Raw genomic sequence first — 18,883 nt, forward strand, 5'->3', positions numbered from 1 at the left:
CTGCTGGGGGAGTGATTATAATGAATATGAAAATTGACGGTAGAGTAAAAACCACAAAGCTTGTCAACCTTACATGTGAAATATGTTGAGCCATTTCGGTAAGGTCACAGACACATATACGTGCGGTTGCTTACACACATGCACACATATTCAGTTCAGGCAACATGCAGAAATTCTCTTAACGGGTGCGTGCAGGCGTGTGTGTGTGTGGTGGGGGGGGGGGGGTCACGTGTCTGTGAACATCAACCCTGCTGGCTCTATGTTCAAATGTCAGACCTTTAACCTTTTCAATTTGACCTGAGGCGGTGTCCAGGCACGTCAGTCATCGACTGCCATGTGACGGCAGACAAAACAGAGTGGGGGGGGGCAAAAAGATAAGACAGAAAAATAGAAATTAAGTACAAACACTGGATCCTTCTATCTGCTGTAGAACAGATTGAAGTGTCATGCAGAGAGAGGAGAGAATCTGTTCCTGTACAGGTGGTGAACAGAAGGTGAAGGCTGAGGGGAGGACGGGTGGAGAGAGGGAGGCAAGGAGAGAGTGAGGAGGGCTGTTACTCCCATTACATAATGAATGAGGTGAGATGCCACATATTTGCTGTGGAGGCTTTAATCATTTTATTCAGCTGTATGTTTGAGTCCCTGAACCCAGCATCAGCATGTGCACAAATTCATCCTACTTTACTTGTGGGGACGTTGCATCGACTATTGACCATGCAGAGGTTTACCATGAGCATAACCTTGTCATTATTCTAACTTTGAAACCCTTGATGATTAGCCTTATGAGTACATAGCACACAACAGTTAAAGCTGCGCTGCATCTTTGTTTTTTTTGTCACTGTATGTGTGCGTAATTACTAGGTGAGAGCAGATGTGCAAGTGTACCACTACTATGTGCGCTGCCTACATGTGTTTGTGTGTGTTCATGCACGTGCAATTGTGTCAGTACAAGTGATGAGCTAACAGGCATCCCAAAGACTGACAGGTGACCACACTACAAAGATAGAAATGTCAAGCTAAACTGGGTGATTGGGGGGGGTGGGATGGGTGAGGGGGGGATGGGATGGGGGGGAGTGTCAGGAGAGGCGGTGGGGAAAGGCAGGAAGCCTGGAGTGATGAGTACATCTCTGCAGCCCCTGTCACTTCCTATTAGCACCCCATACACACAGGCTGTGATTGTAATTAATTCATTAGGCTGGTTTGCAAATTGTGTTTGTAGGTGTGCATGTGGGTCTGTGCATGTGGCCATACATGTACCACTGTATATCCATCTGTTTGTGTGTGTGTGTGTGTGGGCGCGTGCATGTGTGTGTGAAGGACGTGAGCATCATTGCAAAGAATGAGAGCTGACAGAATCTATGATTGTATGCTGTGGGTTAAAGCAAGGGAAAGTTGCCGCACACACACTGCGACACCATTACCACTTACAATCAGTTTCGCCCACTTATGTACGTTGGCTTAACAGACTAGCCGGTTAGTTTTGAATACATCTACACACTGACCGCTGGGGGTCGAACGATAAGTGGAAGACCTGTCTACTTGGCCGGTACAACTTGAAAGCACAACCTTCACTTCCTCAACAGACTCAAACAACTGTATCGGCAACCACTAACTGATGTGTCCTTCAGTGACACACAAAGTGGACCATCAGCTACTCTTCTGCTTCCAAGTGGCCCTGTGCTCACATGTATGCTGTGCAAAAGCATGAAACTTTTTATTTAGTTCTTATCTATATTTTATCTGAAGTTTGGGAATCTCTTGGCTGTTTCAGCGTATCCACAGATATTTTTTTTGTTTGTTGTTTTCATGGCAGTGGCTGAAGAATTGCCGTTGTTTTCCTGCTGCACTGCAGTTTTTTGGCCATAGGAGACACTGAAATGAATTATCAAGGGACTGCATTGTTTTTGAGATCTGTAGGCACTGGACAGACCCCAGGACTGATATAGAGACTACACCCAAAAGGATGTGAGCACCCTACTGTACTGTAATTAAAAATTAATTAAAATAAACATCCTAGTCCAACAGCTAAATCTTCCATTGGGAAGGACTCGCATTGTAAGCTCCTTTTTAAAGTCATAGTGTGTGTAATAGTACAACAGTCAGGTGCACACAAAGGTGACATCCCTTTTTTCAAGAGCTGGCGGAAACAATATGATATCACTGAGGAGTGTCGCTCCGTAACTAAACAAAACCTCTGGGTCAGATCCAGGTCCACCCACAAACCTGTGGGTGGTTGCTTCACGAGTGAGGCCCACTAATCTGAGCTCGGGCTCTGACCCAGATCTCACTGAGTGGGAACCACCCTGACCATCTGTGGGTCTCCACACCCTCCTGGCACCAAGAGTACTCGCACAATAACTATAACATTCTTCTTCATATGAGAAGTCGCTGTAAAGGAAAGAGAGATAAGGGGGAAGAAGGTAGCACAATATAAGCGACCGAAATACAAGAATGTGGGCGAGAAAGAGAAAAGGTTCTTAAAAAATTGAATTTGTATGTGTATTATTCTGGTCAGTTTGACGGAAGGTCATTATTCCTGTACATGTGACCTGTTTAATGACATAGATGGCACGAGCTGGCTTTCAATACCATTTTCTGGCTCTTTTTCATCCTCTGGCATGGAGCTGCTGGTCTGGATGGCGGCATCGCAGAGCAGGCGGGCGGCACGGTCGAGTCGACCTTCTGCGGTAGCTGGGCGGGAGGGCAGGAGGACACCCTGTGCCCCGACCCAGGCCTGCCGAGAGGCCATCTGGACGGGGGAAACACATGCAGAGTACCTGGCCAGACCTGGAGCTCGACACTGACTCACAATCGCAGTCACATGCGCTCATAGTCCGACACATGTATACACACATGCAGCACATGCAGCATGGCTGGGAACAGACGCACGGTTGCACTCTTGCTCACACGTACGCATACTCAAAAACTGATGTGTGACAGCAGAACATTCACACTATTAAAGCTGCGGCGTGTGTCTAAGGGTGCATATATGACACATAAAATGATCTTTGTACATTATGTGTATAATCAAGACTACATCAGTCGACTATATCCAGCCTGAAACTCCCACTCAAACCCACACACGCCTTCCACACAACACTCATCAGTCTACGGTGATGTTAACGTTAAGCCCCTCGAATTCTGCCAGCCGATGAGTGTTTCTCATTTGGTTAAAACAGTTTCTGCCTGTGCTGCTTTGGAGAGTGCTACATTTGGTTAAAAGCCATTATTATGGTAATGTAAGGGTGCTCGAGATAATGGCAAGATGAGAGCAGCTCTGACATAACAACCCTACTCTATGTATCTCTTCAGCTTCTTCTCGCTTGCGCTCTCTATACTGTATTTTGCCTTCTCTATACCTCACAGTTTCTCTCTCTACTCACCTCTCTGGCTGATCGCAAAGCTGTTGGGGTTTTTTATTCCACGAGATACCTGCAAAGCTATTTTGTGATTAAAATCAAACATTACAGTATAAGAGCTTTTTGCGCTTTTGCTGTGGCCACATTTCCACAATGTTTAAGAGATTGCTTTTCATCTGTTGTTGTCTATCTGAGGTATCATTGAAAATTACGTGGTATCCAGCTTCAATCTGTTGCCGTTCAGCCTGGGCACTACCTGTGACACCAGCTAACAGAGTTTGTCCCCGGGGAGAGGATGCATGGCAGAGTCACTGCTGGCAGCAGAAAACAGAGGATCAGCTCAGAGAAGAAAAGCGATGCTATAAGTCACTGGCAACACATTTTTCAGGTCACTAGCGTTGAGAAATTGGGAGGCGAAGGACAGGAAGAAATGGAGGAAGAAAGTCAGAGAATGAGGGAGAGAAGAGCAGAAAGAGAAAAGAGGGAAGATTGAGAGCAAAGTAATTCCATGCACATCGAATTCCCCTTAATATGATTTTGTGTTCTGTGTCTATTCAAGTCAGCCCTGATTTGGTTGTGTGTTATAATCGCATCAGAGCAGGGATTTGCTGTGGCTTTTTCACTGCTGTTGTGTTGTTGGTTTTTTTTCCTCTTATTGGAGTTGGCATCAGCCTTCATGACACAAATCCCCCCTGATAAATTAAAAATGATTGATTCAGAGTCAAAGATGGAAACTGCACCGCAGGCAGTGAGCAAGTGTCCCCACTCGTGTCCGCACACAAGTGCATGTTTTAAGAGCGCACATGTGCACGAGTGCTGCTACGCAACGTCGAGTGCAATCCCCAGTTCATGCAAGCATGTGAGCGCTGTTGCCGAAGTGAGCGCATGAGTACAGTACGCCTGTACATTTGTGGCTGCTGCAAGACGGAAGGGTGGACTTATTACATTGGATTCCTGACACTTTTAAAGAATGTGAGAAGATGGCAGATATCCGATGTGTGAACCTCAAAGCCATCGGCGTTCATGTAAGGCTCTAAGCTGCGCATCTTGCCAACATCAACTAAAAGCGTGAAATTCTGGACCAAAGAGTGTGAAAATCCACCGAGAACACAGAGTGAGCTGTGAATACCTACACCAGCACTATTACATACATTTATGCCACAACATAAAATATGTAGGCTTAATTAAGTGAGTATATACAGTATAAGTCTACTTTGTCTTACATTCACTTACTCCTAAAACAGATACACTCTCTTTTTGACACACACACCCTCGTTGTGGGCTCTGGCTCCCCCAATTAAGCGGAGGAGTGTTGTGGAGCATCGGTGTCGGGGGATTCTGCTTTCTTCTCCTCTGTCAGGTCCCATCACAAAGGCTCCTCATTAGTGTCAACCTCAGCTGTGCCACCACTTGCTCCTTCCCTCTTCCTCTCTCCCTCTCCCCTGTCTCTTTGACTTTTCTCTCTCCACATCTCCATCTTTCTGTCTTCCCCCTGTTTGACTTATTCACAATGCATTTATAGCTGAATACCTTCCCTGAAAGCCACTGCTGATCACCCTGTTGTCTCTCCTGTTTGCGTCCGGCACTGTCACCCTCATTCCAGTGTATCACACTTCTCATACGAGACGGCAGAGCTGCCGGCAGCATCGCAGGGTGAGAGCGGTTTTATCACATCTGCAGCATTGACTACAAACAGGTGCGTTTTTACAGCGCTTTAATGGCAATGAGCGAAAGAAAAAAAAGAAATTTCAACAAAAAGAGGTTGCAAACTTAGTCTGATCATTAGACCAGCAGGAAGGATGGAAGAAAAGTTGATTTGTGACTTGACATGCAGTATCATAGACATATAATGATGCTAATGATCAACGTGCTGTGAACACAGCAGCAGCAACAACATGTAAACAAGGCAACAGGGGAGTTGGCGTGAAGCACGGGGTTCAGAGATCACTAGATGCACGCAGAGGACGAGATGTGGAGCAAAGGCAGCGAGATAAAACAGATGATTGTTGTTTGTTTGTTGTTGCCGTTTTTCCCTTGAGCAAAAGTTCCTTCTACCCCTTTACCCCCTACTGTTCCCCCGTTCTTCCATCTCTTCATTTCCTTACACCCTTTTTCCTCCCTGTAGTCCGTCTCTGTCTTTATCTCCTTATCCCTGTGTGTGTGTGTGTGTGTGCGTGTGAGACTAATTTCATTCTTTAATTAAGAAAGTGAGCTTTGATTTCAGGGAAGGGTTATGGGTGCCATATTGGGATGCAGCAGATCCTCCTCTAACCGAGTTTCACTCCCTAAGTCCCAAGTCCCAGTCTGAACCTACTCGCTCTCTCAATTCTCTCTCAAACTGCTCTCTCTCTCTCTCCCTCTCTTTTTCTGCACAGTTTAGTATCAAAGATATGATAATTAGGCTGAACAGAAGTTCATCTGGATTCTATTATTTCTCCTTAATTAATAGTGTATAATAATGACATAGAGCTACTCCGGTGCACTTTGCAACTGTGTGTGTGTGTGTGTGTGTGTGTGTGTGTGTGTGTGTGTGTGTGTGTGTGTGTGTGTGTGACTGAAGTTGTGCTCGCACATTCATGTGCATGAATATCTTTAAGAAAACACAGAATTTTCAACCTTGAGACGCTTCAGATAAAAGGTGCCGAATGTCATAAGCCCACGAACTTCTCTCCCTTCTCTCCTTCCCTTCTACCTCTCCTCTCCTCTCCTCCACCAGCTTCTCCTTCACCGCATTTGTGGAGACCTAATGAGGACATTTCTGTCACGCTCCTCAATCATACACACAGTTGCCAGCCCCAGCCTGCTCTAAATCCCAGGTATCTGAGACTTCACTCCTTTTTCTCCCAGATGAAAAAAACAACAAATAAATAAATAAACAAACAAATAAAAGCACATTTAATGCAGTGCAACGATGTGAAGAAGAAGAGGCAGGGGGAGTATAAGAGGGAAGACTTAAAAGGAGACACAGTGGGAACAGAGCAGGGCTGAATTCACTAATCTCCGAGGAGGCATAAAGTGAACATGCCAACCACCTTCGGCTCCAAGGAAAAATTCCATTGGTTTGGTGATAAATAGGATTTAAGTTAGGGTGACAGCTCTTCTGTATGTATGTATGTGTGTGTGTGTGCATGTGCGCCCAAACGAAAGTGTGTGTTTTTGTGCGCCTAAGCACATTCGCCTGATACGCAGCAATGGGCATCCTTCCAGCTCGCCCCAGATGCTTTGCTCTGCGCTCGTTGTGACTTATCTCTCAGAAACAAAGATGGATGTGTCAGTGCGCTTATTAAAACATGCTTTTAGCCCTGGCCGCCACTCTTCAGGAGGAAATCGCTTTCTGGCAGAGATTGACAGAAAAGAAAAGAGAAAACAGCATCCTCATTTTAGGCCCAACATCTCGGACATGATTGCTCCCTTTAAGCTGGGTGTTCCTATTGAGGTTTTTAATTGTTGTTTGCTTCTTTTGCTCGAAGCTCCACATTCACCACCCAGGCGTCCATGGTTGGAATCTTTAATTACCTTCAATACTTGTCCCCCGTATTTCAAACAATTGCATGATTAAATGTCTGCTCTGCAGTATGTATGTGTCCTCATAAACTCCACAGCAAAGCCAACAGTTTTTTGCTGGTTGGCTTGTTTGTTAAACTGATGAGCTTTTATGTTTTTTTAAGCCACAGTTCACAAACTGACAAAGGTTCCACTTGTACAGTGGCAGAGTAGCAGCATGGTTTTTGAACGCGCCCCGCTCAGATTCAATCCGTCTTCGTCTCTATGATATTATCGCGCAGACATGATGGTCTCAGCTTACAGAGGAAATGAAAAGATTGTTGTTGACAAATCAACGGTGACAAGAGTAGCTGAAGAGATCCCTCCAGCTTCACACAGGATTAGCTGTGTGCCATCTTAAAGACAAGCAGTGGCCCATGTGTTGCTATTTCCATCGGAGATGAAAACAAAGGCAGGGGGAGAGGAAGGCTTGTCTTCAGTCTTGGCGAGATGATGGGCTTTCTTCATTCAGTATTAGCAGATTAGACTTGTTTTGTGAGCCAATCACTCCAGATGATACTGGTGTGTGTAAATGCAGGAACACAGCAGGGCAAAAAAGGGGGGATGGTTCATTTATAGATTCATAATTAAAGACGGAAAACAATGTGGAAGGAGAAATGTTGTCATCTGTTCTGATCTAGTTTTACAATAATGTATCTGTTTCAGCTCCATCTTCTATAGGCCCTTTGAAGAGACTGTCAGCTGAGAGGAAGTTTGCGTACGTTTGATCTTAAACTGATACTTAATTCATGAACCACACCACTAAACTGCCATTTGCACACATGTAGCTGTCGCTCCTGCCAATCCTTAGCGTGCACATGCATCTGTTACGTTCCAAACAATAAAAATAAACAAAATAGAAAACAGCAGACGGAATCTTTAATTGACCAAAATGTTTTCCACTATGTGAGATGGCAGATGCCTGCTATACCTACCACGAAACATGCAACTGTAATTCTGTGCTTTCTGCCTCTTTCCTGATTTTCCTCTTATGTCTCTCCAGAGTAATTGAGGTAATCTAAGAGAGGAGAGGAGCAGAAAGGAGAGGAGATGAGAAGTGTGGAGAGAGGGTCTGCCAGCACATCAGATCAGAGACAACACAAGTGCAGCTAAAACTCCTGGGATTCATATCCCTCTCACACTCTCCGACCATCAACAACAGCAGGTTTCCATTTGGTGCATGGTTTTAAATCTTAATTAAATGCAGCGCTTAAGTGTCTAAGTATCTGCTGCAAACTAATTTTACCACAGCCATTCAATTGCATTACTGACACACAAGAAACCGGATGTGCAAAACTAGATCTTTTGCTTCCTTTGATATTCACCGGGTTCCATAACAAAAATAATTAACAAATAAAGAGAAATCAACTGATTCTAGACCAAAGCTTAAGCAGTTTTTAGACATGAACTCTGAGGATGTCCACACAATAAGGTCCTTTGTCTGCATATCTTCTTTGTGCAAGGCATCTGCGTCTGCAAAACGTTGCATGTTAGAAACATCATCAAAAGGCCCACAACTCCCAGGGAATCCTCCGGAAAGATAAGCTAATCCTTTATTAGTGCCACAGTGGGCCAATTTGCAATATTACAGCAGCATATATGCAATACTTAAAGGTTCAGTGTGTAGAATTTAGTGAAATCTAGTGGTGAGGTTGCATGTTGCAGCTGAATAGCCCTCACCTCACTCTCCCCTTCCAAACATGAAAGAGAACCTGTGGTGGCCTTTATTTCTCATAAAAACTCAAAACGTGTTTAATTTGTCCAGTCTGGGCTACTGTAAAAAAAAACATGGTGGCCTCAGTAGAAAGGACCCGCTCCTGATGTATATATAAAGTATTTAAATAAAAAGGACCCATTCTTGGGTAAAGAAACAACAATTTGTACAATTTAGATGAAACACACTAGTGAAAACATCATTAGGATTATTTTATATTAAATTTCTGCCCATTGATCCCTTTCACCTAAATCTTACACACTGAACCAAGTATAAGGAAATAAAAAATATTTATAAAAAATATGAACGGAATAAAGACTATATAGTGTAAAAGCAAGAAGAAATATGTACAGTGTGAGAATATGTGCAGTGAATGGATTGCACATGAACCATTGTATTGCACAGGTAGAATGAATATTGCATGGTTAGACCAGAGTTACAGTGCAGTCCGTAAAGGGTGTATGTAGTTCTACTGGGACCAGAGCTGGTTGTCTTACTTCAGCAGGAAGGAACAACCTGCGGTACGTCTACTTCAGACACAGAGGGTTAATCAGTCTGTCGCTGAAGGAGCTGACAATCAACCACTCTTTGCAGCGCCCAGTCTCTAACACGTATTAACATTTTTTCCAGCTCACTGCTCCCGGTGAATGATTGGACTGATCCTGACATACAAGGTGCACGTGGAGCCAATGGTGTACTGACTTCTGAAGGTGATTTCCTTGGGTAAAAGGGCCACTAGAGGCCACTAGAGGGCAATGTTCTGGAGCTGAGATTGACAGTATCATGATGGGTGCATTCAATATCTGTACTGACCGACTTATTTGGCAAAAACAATTTGCTTGTGCCGTCAGACTTGACAGGCCTCGGCTGACTTGGACACACAAACTCTCTTTCCCTGTCAATCTCAAACAAACTTACACATGCCGTTGTAAATCTATTCTTTGAGGCCGTGATCACTAACACTGACTGCAGCATTAACTCAACCAAAACCATCTTATTGTTACCTTCAAGCCAAACCTAAACACTCACTTGAATGAGTGAGCAATGACTTCACTCTGCAGGTTCTCACACAGATAGAAATACAAAATTACAGACACACACACACACACACACAGTAGACACATGGCTCCATCAGGTCACCACCTCAGCTCATAATCAATCTTGTCAGCCTTTAATGTGGCTCTGAGTTTATGAGAGGTCAAGCCATGGTGGCTACAGCGTGCTGCCCATGTTAGAAACGCCTCTGTCTGCTTCCTGCCATGTCCAGGGGGGACAGCCTCTACAAGCCAAACCTGGCCTGTCCCGTGCCCTCATGTGCCACCCTGCCTAGTCGTGTGGACATCTGCCATTCTGACTGGTGTCAGAGTCCGTTGACTCTCTTTGGCTAATGGCGTGTGACACCCCCGTACCCCGGGGCGCCACACTGTGCCGAGTGCTGGGCATCTCGTTTGTGTAGTGCATCCACAAACCAGCAGACACATTGACCTATTCTTTTGGCTTTAGCATCAATGTCACACTGCGAACCGCCGCTTGTTCACTCCAAACACCTCCAGATAGACCCGGATGCCAGATAACCTCTTCACTGGGAAACATCAAAGAGACAAATAAGCTTGCCGACGAACACGCCTATCAGGGGAGCGGTGGAGTTAACCCTTTCAGCAGAGCACCTCTGGGACAACTTCAAACACATAAGGATGCCAGGGGCAGGAAGAGCTACTGATTACCACAGCAACTGCCTACAGTGGTTGCTATAGAGACAGCTCAGGATCCAAAGAAAGTCTGAGCATGCAACTCAGGCCTGTTCCAAGTTGGTGCAGCTATGGCAGTTGAGCACCAAATATAAACTTTCATAGAAGTGCAATCAGCAGAAGTTTCTTCAAAACTTTGAGGCAGTGGAAAATATTGTGGGATGCATATGCACATCAGCACATCAAGCTCCTACAGGCCTGTATTAAATGACTCTACTGTTGACCAACAACGGTATGCATCCTCTGTGTGCTATATATCCTTAGACATATTGTTATATAAGTGTTAGCTGGGGGGAAGCTTTCTCTCCTGTCTGTCTGCTCGTCCTGCTTTCGTGCTCACCCCGAGAGCACATTTTTGTATCAGACAACATAGCGTGCTTCTATTTCTGTGCGCGGTGCTATGAAGACACGGTTTTAATGCTTCTGTGCTCCGAAGCTGTCCCTTAGTGTAAACACATAGAAACATGAGGAAAATATCCTTCAGTTGCACTGTTCCTCCTACGCTGCTCATGTCTACCACAAACATGTGACACAGTCAAGAGACTAATTCCCGCTGGTTTCCGGACCATCAAGCCCTGGCCTGTAGCCTCTATATTAGATCATTGTATACACATTATAAGAGAAAAGAGGCCAAGGTGTATTTGTATGAGTCCCAGGTATGGCAAGTTATGATTACCTATGGTGGGATAAATCTCAGCTTCATAAAGATGGTGGGTGCAGAGTAACGTCCAGAGGCGCGTGAGTGTGTGCATATGCACTTCTTGTGCGTGTGTAAGTGCACACGTATGCATCTGTGTGTGTGTGTCTAAGAGCTAGGAGGCCATTGCTGCACCAAAAGATCCATTTAGAGGTAATATGTTCATTCTTTCTAAAGGTGAGACGGAGGGAGGGTGGTAAAGGAGGGATGAGGAGAGAGATGAGCGAACGTGTGGACTTAAAAGCCTCTGGGCCTTTAAGAGATTACTGCCTTATTGCTTTGAGACTATCCAATCTGGCATCAGCTGTAGCACTAAGAACAGCTGACCACACACACACACACACACTCAGCAATAAAGATGGCAACACAAGACTCCAGCACGAAGCAATGATGGACAAAGTGATGGCCAAAGGAAACAAAGCAAAGAGAAATAAAACAGAGAATCAGTGATAAAAGAAGAAGTCAGTTATTACAATATATACCAAAGTATATGTGAAGTGTGGCTGTTAGTGAGTGGTGGGGTCAATGTGACAAAAGGAAGCTGCAGGAAGGAGAAAGTAAACAGAAGAAAGTAAAGAAGAGCAGGGGGTCAGACGGGTGGTTGGAGAGGCTGGGGCGGTGGAGAAAAGGTCTTTCCTCAGACCACTGCGGCGGTCGGAAACCTCCATTCAAGACCAGAGGGTGGGGGGGCCAGCTTGGGAGAAAGACAGAGGAAAACCCATAAAAGAAACAACGTGGAGGGACCGAGAGATGTAAGAACTGATGTCGCAAGAAAGTGAAAGATTGTGTAGGTGGTAGAGGAGGTGGAAAAAAAGTGTGAGGAAAGGACAAGAGGCACAGGAAGGGGGCGTGGAGTATGAGCTGAGGAGACAGAGATTGGGAGAGAGGTAGTCCCGTCTATTGCCCCCTCAGCCCAGTGACAGTGTCATGAGGAGAGAGGAGAGCCTGGCTGCTGGAAGCCACCCACAGAGCAACTGTAACCAGGGGAGCCCTGCCTGCCTCCCACTCTACATTCAATAACAGCCAGTACCTTTCCTCCCACCACACTGCTACTTACAGGCTCTACTTATTACCTCACCCACACACTGTGTATACTGTATCACTCCACACACGTCTGATTAGTCAATAATGACAGAAATAAATTCAAAACTGATGGTGTGACCACTGTCACATGACACAGGGGTGTACTGCACCTCCACAGGGTTTCCTCTGGCATTTTCCAGAGTGGGTGTCACGTTGACATGCTGACTCTTGTTTCATGTCACTGTGATTAGAGATGCAGTCGGACGACGATCGCTTCGTTTCATTTTCAAAGCAGAACAGACTCACACTGTAAAATAAGGATGTTTTCACACCTGAAAATCCAGACTATGGTCTAAACCAAGGTTTGATTCTTTGTTACTTTGTTTACAGTTTCACATTGTAATTTAGATTGTGGACTTATGACTGTCTGACATACATACATCCCATTGTCATCAACAGCAGACCCACCTGTAGTTGACCCTGAACAGTTGGTCACTGGGCATGTGTCTGACATCAGTATGTTGTCATTTTAGCAAAATAGTTAACTTTTTTGAACAAAGTAGATAGAAAAAAATTGTCTTTACCTTTGAAAAAGAGAAAACGAATGAACCATTTTGGTATTAGTACCAGCAAAATAAAAGTCCTCGTCATTCATACATTATTTCATCAGAGGCAATGACCTCCACATCTGTTTCTTCTTCTATTGTTTAATGCTGTCTTGACTTGCTGCAATTGGTCTGGAAGTCAGAGCTATCAAAAGACTGCAAACAAATCAAACCACAGTTCAGCTGGACCAGAGCCTGTCTGTTGTCTGTCCAAAATTTTGGTCTGTTGGACCACCTGGACCGTGGTGTCCACCCGGACCGTCGTCGCCACCTGGACCGTGGTCGCCACCTGGACCGTGGTCAACAAAAACCTTTCACACTTGATATTTTCGTTCGGACTGAACGAAAAAGGTCTGGTCAAACAAGGGAAAGTGTGAAAGCCTCACGTGAACAAGGAGTGAAAACATGACACCTGTTGTATATATACAGCAATACGAAAGAAAAGGGGGGGCTTTAGGGGTTTGTGAAGTCTTTTAAAGGCAATACTCATTTTAAGAATGTGTTTATCATCATTTCTTAAGATTTTTTTTTTAGTTTGTACTTATTCTGGTATGAATTTCAACATCGCAATAAATTCTTCTACTGCTCACAGGTTAATGTAATTCAATCTACACACTCAAAAAGTTATTTCTTCGTTTAAAAGCACCCAGTCATCTTTGGCTTTTTAAAATAATTTAGCTCTAAAAGACAAATGAGACAAATGATAAAATAGACCCCATGTCCCCTGTCTTAGATTAGCATATTAGCATGCCAATGTGCCTATGAACACTAAACACAATAAAAGGTCAAACTGAGGGTTGAAGTAATGTCTTCAGTTTTGCATGTTATTGGTTAAAAACAATGTTTGGGTCTGATGAGAGAAATCAAGGGGTGAAGATGCAAAGATGCAATGGAATAAAAGGCTTATTTTTGGACCAATATTTTAAAAATGGAGACCGGTTGAAACTTTCCAGGCAAACAATAATGAGACATTTCACTTAAGATAAAATAAAGTCAGTAGATCTTGTGCAGTGTGGTTTGCACATGTCTGTAATATTTCACAGTAATCCAGCCATTAGTTGCAGAGATAATTCAGCAGACAACCACACCACAAGCTCTAAAGTAATAAGAAAAGAGCCTGAAACTGCTTGTATTCAAACCAAAAGCTCCTCCAAACTTAAAGCTGTGCACTGGTGTATTGAAAATAGCTGTTGCCATGTCTCAAGGTCTTCATATTCACTGCCAGCAAAGAATCTCTTTCACTTTCTGTTTCAGAGGAGTTAGATTTTGTGCCATTTACAGAGCAAAGCAAGAAAATCACCAACGATTTTACTGAGCGGCTAACCACCTAAAATATCCTTATCTAGATATACAGGGTTTGTAAATGATAATCTTTCATACTGCTCCTCAGGTGTTTCAGCAATGCTCCATTAGAAAGTCTGTGTTCACTCACACACTCACACGCGCACACGTCTGCTCTCTCTCGTAATACTTAAACTCCAGATGACAGAACTCAAGCCTCGTCTGTGCCCTTGGGTTGTAGAACAGAGTACAGTTGAAAGAGGAAGTAAGTCGGTGAAAACATAAATCTGATAAAAACCCCATATAGATTATGAGAAAAGGGCAGAGAAAGAGAGATAGAACAAGAAACAGAAGGAGAAAGGGAGTGGGTGGGAAATCCAGAGGCCCATCGCTTCACAAAGGGCAAACATAATTCCAGAAGGCACAGAGAGAGAGAGAGAGCGAGAGAGACAGAGAGAGAGAAAGGTATCCAGAAAAGTGAGTAGGTGGAGGTTAGCCCTTGGGCTTTCCCCAGAATCCAGCAGCCTCATTACAAAAGCAAACACGCACACACACACACACACACACACAAGTAAGCAAAGCACAAAGGGCTTCCCCCATGCTGTAACAGCTGTGAGCCCTGTGATCGCAGTGACGCAGCAGAGCAACCAACAACACCTGTAGGTGGCAGAGAGCAGGTAAAACATGAAACACTTCTCATGCACCGGCCCCAATGCTCCTAAATATACATGAATACATAACTAATGCTGTGTGCACACATTTCCACTGTTAACAAACACATTGTGTTATATTCGTCTGAAGGTCTTACAGCGTTCTGTAAAAGTGCGAGGCTCTGACTTTTCCGGAGTTTCTGTTGTTTGTGTGGCTGCTTAGAACAAATATGGAGGCAGGATTACAAGGGAGGAAAACCCATTAATGTCAGATTATTGATGTAATATTTATGAAGCCATATCAAGAGGGTCTTGTTTCATTATTCAAAGCAGCAGTTGTACAGTGTGTGTGTGTGTGTGTGTGTGTGTGTGTGTGTGTACTCGGTTCTCACTAACAGACTGCAGCAGGCAGCGGATGTGGGTGGAAAAGGGCTTTCCCAACACCATTGAACAGTGAAACGCCTGCTACTCTTATGTAAACATGGACAATACTGTACAGTACACGCACACAAACAGGGATGTTTATCAGCTACTGTGGGCAGCTGTTACATAAAGACAAATATTATTTGAAACAACCTGCTGAGATACAGCTCTGCTTTAGCTTCTACATGCAGATTTCTGATGGAAAAATCAAGTATGACATAACATATTCATAATAACAAACATTTTGGATTTTAGGTCAAACCATAGACTGTAGGGCAGAGAAAGTAAAATTTGAATATCTTGGATATGAACACCGCCATGTTTCACATTAGCCAGATTCTATGCAATAGCGATCAGGGATGAAGCCTTGATAGCGAGGTCCCACAAATATACTCTTGACCAATCGTGAGTCAGTCTCAGCTGTCAATCATGATGTTTTACCCCATTTTTATATCATCAAATAATTAACTAAAACCAAACCTGAAAAATGAACACATGAACATAAATCAGTGTGACAAGAAGTACTTCACCTGAAAGACTTTTTAATTTGATCCATGATCCAGGATGGTGGTGATGGAGGACCTACACTGCAGCCAGCCACCAGGTGGCAATCAAGATGCTTTGGCTTCACTTTTTGGGGAGTAGTCATGTCGTCCATCTTTATATCCAGTCTATTGTTCAAACTCGCATTTTATGTAGCCAACTGACTCAGGACTTGTTTTATTGAAATGAAATGTTTATTCTGCATTCGATTTTGGGCCTCGACCAATAGCCCAGTTCTCCATGTTTGCAGCAGCAAAAAAGATCATTTAATTCTAATAAATGTAACTTGTTCTGTGTTCTCCTCCCTCTCATTGAAGTACTGTGGCTGTTCCGAAGGTAAGGGGGGGTTTGCTTTTTTTTTTTTTTGGTATTTGACAACCATTTGTTACCAAGTTCTGTCATTTTTTCAGCTTTCTACGATTGCACACGCACATGCACACACAAACACACACAGACACACACACACACACACGTTAATGCTACCATTTGTCTGCTCTGTTCACTGGACCAGTATGATTCATTTGTTCTGTTGTCTTCGAAATTCTCTCTGCTTCATTATTGATGAATGCTGCAGTAGTCTCATAGTTCGTGGTGCACTGTACATCAAGCTTAGTGTGTGGATGTGCGTGTCCATGTGTATGTGTGTTTCTTAAATGCAAATTAAATATCCCTAAAGTAATAACATCCTTATTAAAGTGCAGATTATTGGAATATTAATTCAATTCTGCTTCACGTCACCCTATTATGTATTAATGCTACAATCAAGCAAAAGTCTATCTCTCTTCCTCTGTAAACATCGGCCACCTTTTGATCATCCCTTAATTTCCCTCCATCCCTTTTCTTGACCTTCTCTGCTCTTCTCTCACACCTCCAGTCCTTCTTCCCTCTCTAACTCTTGTCTCTCTCGGTTTTTTGTCTGTTCAGCACATTAGAGCGCAGCGGAAGTTTTTCTCCCCTCCTGTGTGTGTGTTTGTGCATGCATATGCCTTCTTATTTGTCTGGCGTGGGGAAACAAATTGTTTGGTTTTCACTCTTCTGCTCTGCACCCAGGGAAGTCTTCCAGGCAAGTGTCAGGACGAGCTTGTGTCACTCATCCGCGCCTTAGCACGATTCTCTCATTCTGGACCACTGCTGAACTTCTAAGCGCGGCGTGCTTGTGTCTGTGTGTGTATGTCAGCAGTCGGTGAGGGAGGGGAGCCATGAACATGTATAATAGGTTGTCTGATCAAATGAACAGCCACATTTCATTGCCATCATCTTTAATATAAGGAGATTAATAACTTTTTTAATCAGAACCTTTTTTATAATAGCTAGTTACTTCAATAGTTAGTATACAAACTTAAAATCAACTTATTTTGATGAGAATTCAAAATCCACTAAGGATCTCCCAATTAGAATTTGAAAGCCATGTGAAAGTTACAAAGGTACAAAGGTAAACTAATTTATAGGAGCACAGGTGAAAACTACAGCTCCAATGAAAACTTGCAAGTGCTAAATACATTAAAGTCAGCATGAAGGTTTCCTTCAGCCAAATCCCTAACAGTGACATCATTGTCTGACCCCTGTGGTCTATTTCAACTATTCTCATCCACACCCACGGTCTCCACTTAACCTCACTGTGTGAGGAAGCCGGGCTACCTGAGGGGAAAAAAACACTCCACGTAGAAAGACCCCGACCGAACTCAGATTTAAAACAGGAACCTTTTTGCTGTGAGCCGACAATGTGAATCACTGTGCCATCCAGAGCTGTTAACAAGAATAAAAAACAGGGTGATATATCTCCCCACAGACACACACACAAAATCTTACAGTAATTTTAAGTTGTTGGTTAGTTCTGACTCCTGTCCTGCTACACTGGACAGGAGTCAGTCTCCCCACATCCCAGAGAAACTCCAAGTCACACACTGTGCAGCTATGAGGCCATACGTCCTACAGCCGCTGTGCTGTTGTATTTATAACTAGAGTGGCCCTCAGTTGAGCGCATATCTTCGCCAAGGCCCAACAGTGCTCATAAATTCAATCAAACAGCACACACTCATAGAAATTAGTTCCTAAATATGTCTCTTTGTCTGGATACGTCCCAATTCTTAACAGGTTCTTCCCTGACCCGAAGCACACCCTTCCACTAAATATCAAAAGAAATGATTCAGTAGTTTTGGGGTAATCCTCCTTAAAGATAAACAGCAATAAAAACATTGTAGTTACCCCTTAAAAGGCTTATTTACATATATAGTTTTTAAATGGCTGAAATAAGAAAGTGGTTCTGCTGATATAATCACTACAAGCAGGTCGTTCCAGAACAAGGAGTACTGACCACAAAAGCTCAATCATGATATGTCCCTTAAATAACCAGGGGGGCAAAGCATCTGCAGCAGCCAAGTGGCAAGGAAGAACACATCATGATATAACTAGGCATATGTAAAAATGTAATTATCTATTCGAAAGCCAATCATAAGCCAAGCGTAGGGATGCAGGGACCTGTGAAATAAGATCTTGTGCCTTAGATCCAGTTAAGATCCTGACAGCTGAATTTTGAACGAGCTGCAAAAAAAATCACTAGTACCAGTAAATGTGGCAGCACAGCAGTCATGAGGGGGGGTAATAAATGCATAAGTAACAGTTTCAAGATTTTTTAGCAGAGAGGAATGGTCTAATCTTGGAGCTGTTTCTGAGCCAATAGACAGAACACCCAGAGTCTTGTCTTGCAGTTCTGGTTTAAGAAGTGGGATAGTAAGCCACGTCTCTCTGAAGTCTGCCAGTAGATATGACAGTGTGTGCCATGACAGACAAGCTGCACATAATTTTAGTTTTGTTATTATATGTGTGGATCCATATCATATCAAAAGAAGAGTGCTGCATTTCTGGACCGCTCCCAGCATAAAGAAGAAATGGGAAATTCAGCGTGGCCCCTTGTTAAACCTCCCCATGTGTACACCACTCAGCAGCAAGAGAGAGGATACCCCCTTGTCTGCGTGCACACAAACATTGAATTTGAACACATACACACACACACACACTCACCCAGCCACCCATGGCCAACCTGCCCAACTGATCCCCGCCTCCATACCCCCCAAATCTGTATCAGTTATGTAAAACGTGGGGCGAGGAGTATGGGAAAGGTCCCCGGAGAGCACCGTTGTCATCATACATTAAACAGCACCCCAGGTCTGACTAAACACCCGCTCATTAATACATAATGAGGAGAGTGGTTAAATTTAGATCCTCCCTCCATCTCCTCCCTCCCTTCCTTCACAGACCCCAGCCTCGGATGCGAGCCTCTCCATATGGAGAGCAGAG

This window comes from Paralichthys olivaceus, chromosome 9, assembly GCF_024713975.1.
Source record: "Paralichthys olivaceus isolate ysfri-2021 chromosome 9, ASM2471397v2, whole genome shotgun sequence".
Classification (NCBI taxonomy): Eukaryota; Metazoa; Chordata; class Actinopteri; order Pleuronectiformes; family Paralichthyidae; genus Paralichthys; species Paralichthys olivaceus.